Source organism: Borostomias antarcticus (assembly GCF_949987555.1).
Source record: "Borostomias antarcticus genome assembly, chromosome: 12".
NCBI classification, from domain to species: Eukaryota; Metazoa; Chordata; class Actinopteri; order Stomiiformes; family Stomiidae; genus Borostomias; species Borostomias antarcticus.
This window is the reverse complement of record NC_140245.1, coordinates 21,101,152-21,108,984: the sequence shown is the minus strand read 5'-3', so window position 1 is coordinate 21,108,984 and position 7,833 is coordinate 21,101,152.

Here is a 7,833-nt window from a genome sequence, read left to right as displayed (position 1 = left end):
TACAGTACGTTAAATGCAATTATTGTAAGTCACTTAGGATAAAAGTGTCTGCTAAATGACTGTAATGTATTGTTATGACAATATCGATAGACTTGAGGAAACTCACTGGAAAGGGTGCATCACAGAGAGTCAATGGCATAGTGCTACAGACCAATGTCTATGGATCACATCTACCAAGAGCTGAGCTTCCACATACTGAGAAACTGAAGCAGAAATCGGTCCCCATTGAGGACCAAGAACTGGAAGAAGAAGGTGCACGTGTGGGCCCACAGCCACTCCCAGCCAGGGAACACTGTGTCCAGGAAACCAAGGAAGCTGCTCTCCTTGCAAGAAGAACCTAGTGGACACTTGTAAGGCAAACAGATCCAGGGAATGGTTTAGGACCTATCTGGCAGACTATGTGTGTAAGCCTTGCTGGCTCGGAATCCTCCTCCACTCATCTGTCATATGGGGTTCCACAGGGCTCAATTTGAGGGACCCAGCTTTTTTCATTGTATTTGCTTCCACTGGGTTCCATTCTTAGAAAGCATGGTGTCTCTTTCCATTGTTATGCTGGCGACCAGGGTCGCCGACAGGGTGGGACAAAGGGGACAGTTGTGCCCGGGCCCCAGATCAGGGTGGGGTGGGGGCAAACTGACCCTCTAACCGTGACATAATCTGCTGGAATATTTTGTCAAAAATAATAATCTGTGAAGATTTAAGATAGTATTTGTCAGTCACATAAAAGCTTGTTATATTTTATATTGATAATTTTCCTTGACATAGTGGTCAAGAACAGATTCACATCCCCTCCCTGTAGCCCAATGCAAAAATGGTTTGGTCTGTCTTAAGTTTAACATCACTCTCTCACGCCTCGCATTCACTCTCCAAAATGGCCTCTACTAGTAGTAGGTATCAGTCAGGTGCCCAAAAAAGAAAAGAGAAACGAAAAAGAGAAAATGATAAGAGACTGAGAGTACTGTAGGTGTATCGGAGAGGAGAGCCAGACAGCAGAGACCCAGCCTGCTGATGAGAGACGGGCAGGCGAGAGAAAGAGGAAGTGCTTTTTTGATGAGTCAGATTCAGAGCATGATGCCATTGATGAAAGCCCAGCAACTACAGTATATTCAGAAATAAAGTGTTTAATGTCTCTATGGACAGCATCATTTCCCAGTTAGGTGTACGCTTCACATCAGTTAAGCAGGTTTGCGAGGAGTTCGGTGTTTTATGGAAATTTAGAAACATATGGCACAAAGACGATATCAGTGCGTCATGCAGAAAGCTGTCCGCGAAATAAGAAGATCAAATCCACCATGTAGAGTGCGACATTTGAAGACGGTCTCGGACCTTTGGACTTTTTGAATGCTATATACAAAATGGAGCTACAAAGTATATTTGGAGACCTGTGCGTCTTGTTGCGCATTTTCCTAACTCTGCCAGTGACTGTGGCTGGAGGCGAGCGCACCTTCAGTAAACTGAAACTGATTTTTTTTATACTTGCGCTCCACAATGTCACAGGAGAGGTTAAACGAAAAAAGAAGAAAGTGAGAGTAGAAGCAGATGAAGAAACTGCTGCGGAGCCTGAGGTAACGTTGGCTTGCTAGCTAGGATAACGTAGCAATAGATGCCAAGTCAATAGCTAAACACATTGTCTATGAATAATTATTACTGAGGCAAGTTCAATGTTGTAGGATCACTGGTGAAAAAATGCCAGTAGGTTGAATATACAGTGTTTCCCATACGTTAATTTGTCCCGCCATAGCTGCAAACTTTAGGTTATCAAAAGTTTTGACTAATCATAATTAAATAACAAAACTCAAACACTGTTGTGCGGTGCTCATGGTACTCTGCTGGGCTACTCCCCCTCCCCCTCCCCCGCAAATTGCGTGGATTGAGCCTGAGGTAACGTTGGCTTGCTAGCTAGGATAACGTAGCAATAGATGCCAAGTCAATAGCTAAACATATTGCCTATGAATAATTATAATTCATACGCTATTGTCAAAAAATAAAGTGGATTGACTAACAGTGAAATGTTTATTTACAACAGGAGAGACGGCTTCTCCAGGCAGGAGAGCCTCCTCTCCAGCCAGCAGCCTCAATCAGCAGCCAGCAGAGCCAGTGGCAGGAGAGGGACAGAGAGAGAGAGAGACGGGGACTGACTCTCAGGCAGGAGAGCTTCCTCTCCAGCCAACAGCCTCAACCATTAGCCAGCAGTCTCTCAGAGAGAGAGAGGGACTGACTTTGACTCTCAGATGGCAGGAGGGCAGGTAGAGGCAGCAGGGCAGGTAGCTCCCTCACTCATCATTCTCTCTCACACACGCACTCTCTCTCTCTCTCTCTCTCTCTCTCTCTCACACACACTCACACTGTTAGTGTCAGAGGCTCATTAGATAGTAGAAAGGAGGGAGAGAGGGTAGGACATATATTAGACCAGTGAGATGTCCAGGCCCTCTGCCTTGGTGTGTGGCAGCTGTTAGTGTCAGAGGGGAAGCCTCGTTCAGACTGCACGATTGCCATCTATGAGGGATCTCTATTAAATGATGGTCAGCTGGCTCTTTTGAGCAACTGCAGTCATTTCAGCTTCCAGATTTCTTTTTCAGAACTGGTTTTTAAGGGCTCCTGTTCCGCAGTATGTTGCATTAAATAGCCTTTTGTACACTATGGAAATGGAGATGGAAATGTGGTCTTTGGCACATTGAGTTGTTTGTCAGGTACCTGTATTTTCATTAAAAAAGACTGGGCACGACACTGGATGTTATTTAATATTGATTGTTATGTATTAAAGTCCTGTCTCGTTTACCATGATTTGTGTATGACTACTTCTTTGCCATCCCCTTTCCTTACCAAATGTGGTCCGATGATTAAATTGCTATGGCTTCTTGATTTTACTCTCAAAGTGCGCCAAATTGATGCATTTAAATTGACAATGTTAAAAATTCTCCCGGGGGAGCATGCCCCTGGACCCCCCTAGAGGGTCGGAGATCCACCCTCCATAGCTGCCCAAACACTGATATACGTATTGTACTTTATACTGGCCACTTTTCACTAATGTTTATTTTAGGGTAGTATTATAAAATACATGGCAGTGCACATAAAGCTGGTGCAATGCTATCACATATTTTCTAACACTAATATCTGCACAAATCACTATGATCATCATTCCACTCAGTTGGCAGCGACCAACCCTGCTGGCTCATGGACTACTAATAGCCTTGAGACTAATGTTGTACCATTTCAGAAAGTAAATACTATGCATGTGTATGTAAAAGGAACATATTTGACCCTCAAGGTACACTAACAGGTACAAGGGTAAATCTTTGTACCGATAGCTTTTGCACCTTTTTTTGTACCTTTAGGGTCCCACCCGAGTGACCAGCGTTTGTACCATCAGGGTCTTTTTCATAGGTTTTTTTTCTGAGTGTAGAACGTTAAAACAAAAAAGACAGATCAAAACAATATACAATTTGAAACTACAAATAAGGCAACACACAAACATAATTACAGAAGGCAACAGCACACACATAATAAAGTGCTTGCGATACACGTGTTTTTAGCAGCTTCTTGAAACCATCCACAGACTCTAAATCTAGAGGAAGACGATTCCAAAGGGTGGGAGCCACAACTGCAAATGCCCGGTCACCATTGGTTTTTAGCCTAGATTTTGGGACAGCTACGTAGAAGGCCTTGGTCAGTGGACCTAAGAGACCTCAGAGGTCTCACTGTAACCAGGGGACAAAAAAATCATCCAATGCAATGATATTTAAAAAAAATATAGCTGCAAGCAGCAATGTGGGGGCCAAGCAGTTTAGCTGCAAGCAGCCAAGGAATCAGCTAGGCTGACGTGGCGACATGACACGTGTTTGACAAGAGTCAAGGATGGTCCCGGACTCCGTTTGTGTCCGCTTTTCGCATTTACCGTTGACAAAGGAAGAGAGGGAGGGGAGGGGCACATGTGTGTGTGTGTGTGTGTGTGTGTTTGGGGGGAGGGCCACATACAGAAAAGTTGTCCAGAAGGCAAAGGGCAGGTGCTACCTCGTGTCTATCTGAGCATGTCCCTGGATGTCGTCATTTAAATTGGCATACGGCGAAAAGTATACATAGCAGAGCGTAACTATTAACTTCTATAGAATCCAGACAATCACACAAACATTCAGAGGTATAATATGTCCTTCTGTCTTCAAAAGTGTAGGAGAGGTGACGAGTTAGAAACACAACCTTGATTCAGTCATTTTCTGCTTCAAGTTACGAATTTTACGAATCCCAAGAGCCGTGTGAACGTTTTTATATATAATATGTGTTTTTGTTTTTGTTTTAATGCTTTTAATGTCTCATGTAAAGCACCTTGAATTGCCCTGTGGCTGAAATGTGCTAATTAAATAAACTTGCCTTGCCTTGCCTAAGCTGTGCAAAATGGAAGATGGATGGCAGTTTAGAAAATGTGTGACATTTTTCCAAAGTGCGTCTGTCCCCACTCTAAAATCTGTGAAATTGTGCAGAACACCAAAAGTGTAACTTGCATTCTGCAATCAAGAGAATGAAAAAAATAATGAAACCATGCTATGTTTTGAACTCAGCTTGACGCAAGGAATCCAATGATCCCTGAATCATGAAAATCGAACAAACGGTTCAAAAGCTACAAGCATAAACATGACTCCAACTTTGACACGTTGGTGGCGCTAGAGTGCTCAACTTGTCAACATGTGACTTGGTGACAGAGGTCACGGGAGGGTCCCTAACCAGTCTGCTGAATGTGCTTTTGATACATTAAAGCATTTCTGCGATATGCCCCAACTTCCTGTTTGGCGGCTTTAAATTAAATTGGCTGTCACAAGCGAACGCATTGTAATATCACCAATTCAAAGCAATCCTTTGTAGACATTGGTCTACAGATTATGTGTATTAAGTTTTTTGCAGACTGGTGAAAATCTGTAGGAAGAGTAGCATTTTAAGTGTTTTTCACAAAATCAAAAATGGCAGACAATCCAATATGGTATGCATGACATAATAGGGGGTTCGTTTAACTCGGCTTGAGCCAAGGAATCATATGGCACCTTGATTTTGAAAATTGGACTTGCGGGTCAAAAGTTGCGTGCATAAATGCATTGCCAACTTTGACACATTGGTGACGCTAGAGTGTTCGAGCTGAGGACATGGGACTTGGTGAGAGGGGTCATGGGACTGTCCCGAATTAGTGTGCCAAATTTAATAACTTTCTACCATACGGTTCTATGGGCTGCCATATACTCCAGTGGCAGAATAATAATAAATAAAGAAGAAAAAATAAGAAAAGGTAGAAACATAATGGTGGCCTACGCAGCTTCGCTGCTTGGCCCCCAATGACATGAATCCTATTATGAGACCAGACAAATAGAGTTTTGAGATAAACGAGATGAGATATCCTTCCCTTTCTTCCAAATAATTTAGACTAGGGGACAGACAGAATTTAAGAAATGCTACCCTGCTCAGTATCATTTTAATCCGTGGGTAGCATAAATGCATGTAGGCAGGTGTAAGGGATTAGTGGCAGTAAACTACAGATTGGCTCAGAGTCAAACAGCCTTCTGCAGCTGGCACTAACATTTAGGGTATTCCTGTGCTGTGCACCTCTCCAACACTTGTTTACAGCACATTTGATTAAGCAGGGGGCTATCAATCAATATTGTATCGATGCAACATGACACAAAGTCAAACATCGTCCTCTCTGTGGTTGGAAAGGCAGTGGAGAGCAGAAGAGATTAGATTCCTTCACCCGAATACGTATTCAACTGTGTCTTGGAAGCGCTTCATTTGATGCTCCTATGGCGCACTGCAGGCGTCAGCTTTGATAGGGAGCTGATTTAATTTAGATTGATTTGTCCCCATTTTACGCTCCAAAATGTAGACAAGTTCGGAGTAGAAGCGTCAAGGCAGTTTGACTTGCCTCAAAATGTTTTTGGTGCGTGATCGGCCATTTAAAACAATTGGTGTACTTCAAAACGCTAGCGTCAGACTCTTCCAGTGCGTGTAGGGCTTAAGTCTCCAGACTCCCCAAAGGTTAGTGCGGCGTGACCACACATTACCACTGCCTGATGGACTTTTCTCTCACTATCAAACACCCATGATAGTCAAGTTAGCTGCTAAGGTCTTGCTTTGGAGTCAATCCCTGATCCAGTGAATACAAATAAAGTCGCCTGGCTTTCATCTGATCCAGACACAGCCTGGGGCCTCATTTATCATTGAGGTACGCCTTCTTTTACACGGTATTTTCCGCGATTTCAGGCGTACGCCATTTTCCCCCCCCACAGCGCGATCTATCAAGCCGAAAGGGCGAAAATTTAGTCGCCTTTCTACGCGCTTTTGTAGGACACCTCTCAAGTAGCCGTACCGATTTACACGGTTTTCTACACCCTTTTTGAACACAGGGGGAACTGGCGACGCAGGTGGTGCGTCGGTGAATTACAATGTTTGATGGAGAGAATAAGAGCGACAGTTCATGAACGCACAATCATGTAGGCTAATAGCCCAATTCAGCACCAACATATATCGCAATGCAAGATTAGACGTGTCCTCTAACCGGCTCATTAATGGTCCGATATGGATTTGTTCCCCAAACTGAACCTATGCGCTGTCCCAAACCTTTCCGCACTATATGTCACACACCTAATGCAGGCACTCCATCAAACGGCAATAATTGACCAATTAGATTGTCATTAATATGTGATCATGTGAACCTGTTTGCTGTTTGGTAAGCATATAAATGACAGTCCTCCTGTGCGTAATGCGAGCCTAAATGAATCCGGCGCTACTCGGCCTACTGGCCGAGATAGAACTCCAAAGAGGTGACGGCGATGGCGACTGCACCCACATAAGGGCACCATCAGTGAATGAATACGTCTATGTGAATCGCAAAAATGTGCACACTATAAATACCCAAATCATATGTGACGCCGACATGCTCATCACAAGTGTAGTGGCACGGTGGCCTGGCTCCACGCATGACTCATTCACCCTGGCGCACAGCAGGGTAGGGGCTAGACTGGAGGCAGGCGCTGCGCGTGACGGCTGTCTTGTTGGTGTGTGCATAGCCAAGATACATGTTCTTTGTCTTTTTTACTTTAATCTTTATTAGCATTTTCCATCCATACAACGACAATACAATAAAACATAAAAACTTACAATAACAGCTTATGGGTACTTCCATCCATGCAGCTTTATTTTCTTACTCAAATATGACAATTTTAATATTAGTGGTATCATCACACTTCCTTCTATAATCCATCCATTTTTCCCATCTCCCTTCAAACTTTCCTTCCTGCATCCTCAATGCATAAATAAATCTCATAAATCTCCTCCACAACACCCACCACTGCTCCTTGGTTGGGGGTTCCACCTTATACCAAGCCCTCATTATTGTCTTTTTACTAGCAACCAATAGTACTTTCACTAGGTATCTGTCCCCTCCTTGTACATCATTCTGTTATGTTTGCCAAGATGTATATTCAAAGCTGATAAGAATGAGAACCAGTCAAGACCCCACCACTAAATGAGGACCCAAGCCCTCAGCCCCCTCCCCGTCATGAGGTTTACCAGCGGGGCCAAAGGGCCCACACTGAGGTCATGCGCCAGCTATGAAGACACAAACAAGTAAGGTTCACATTTCTACCATTTTATTGTCTGTTGGTGGGTGACTGTGTGAGGTGTGTGAGTGCGTTTGTGAGTGAATGTGTGAGGTCCGTGAGTGTGGTAGTGAGTGACTGTGTGAGGTCCTTGAGTGTGGTAGTGAGTGACTGTGTGAGGTCCGTGAGTGTGGTAGTGAGTGACAGTGTGAGGTCCGTGACAGCATGTGTGAGGGAATGAAGTGCAGTGAGGATGTCC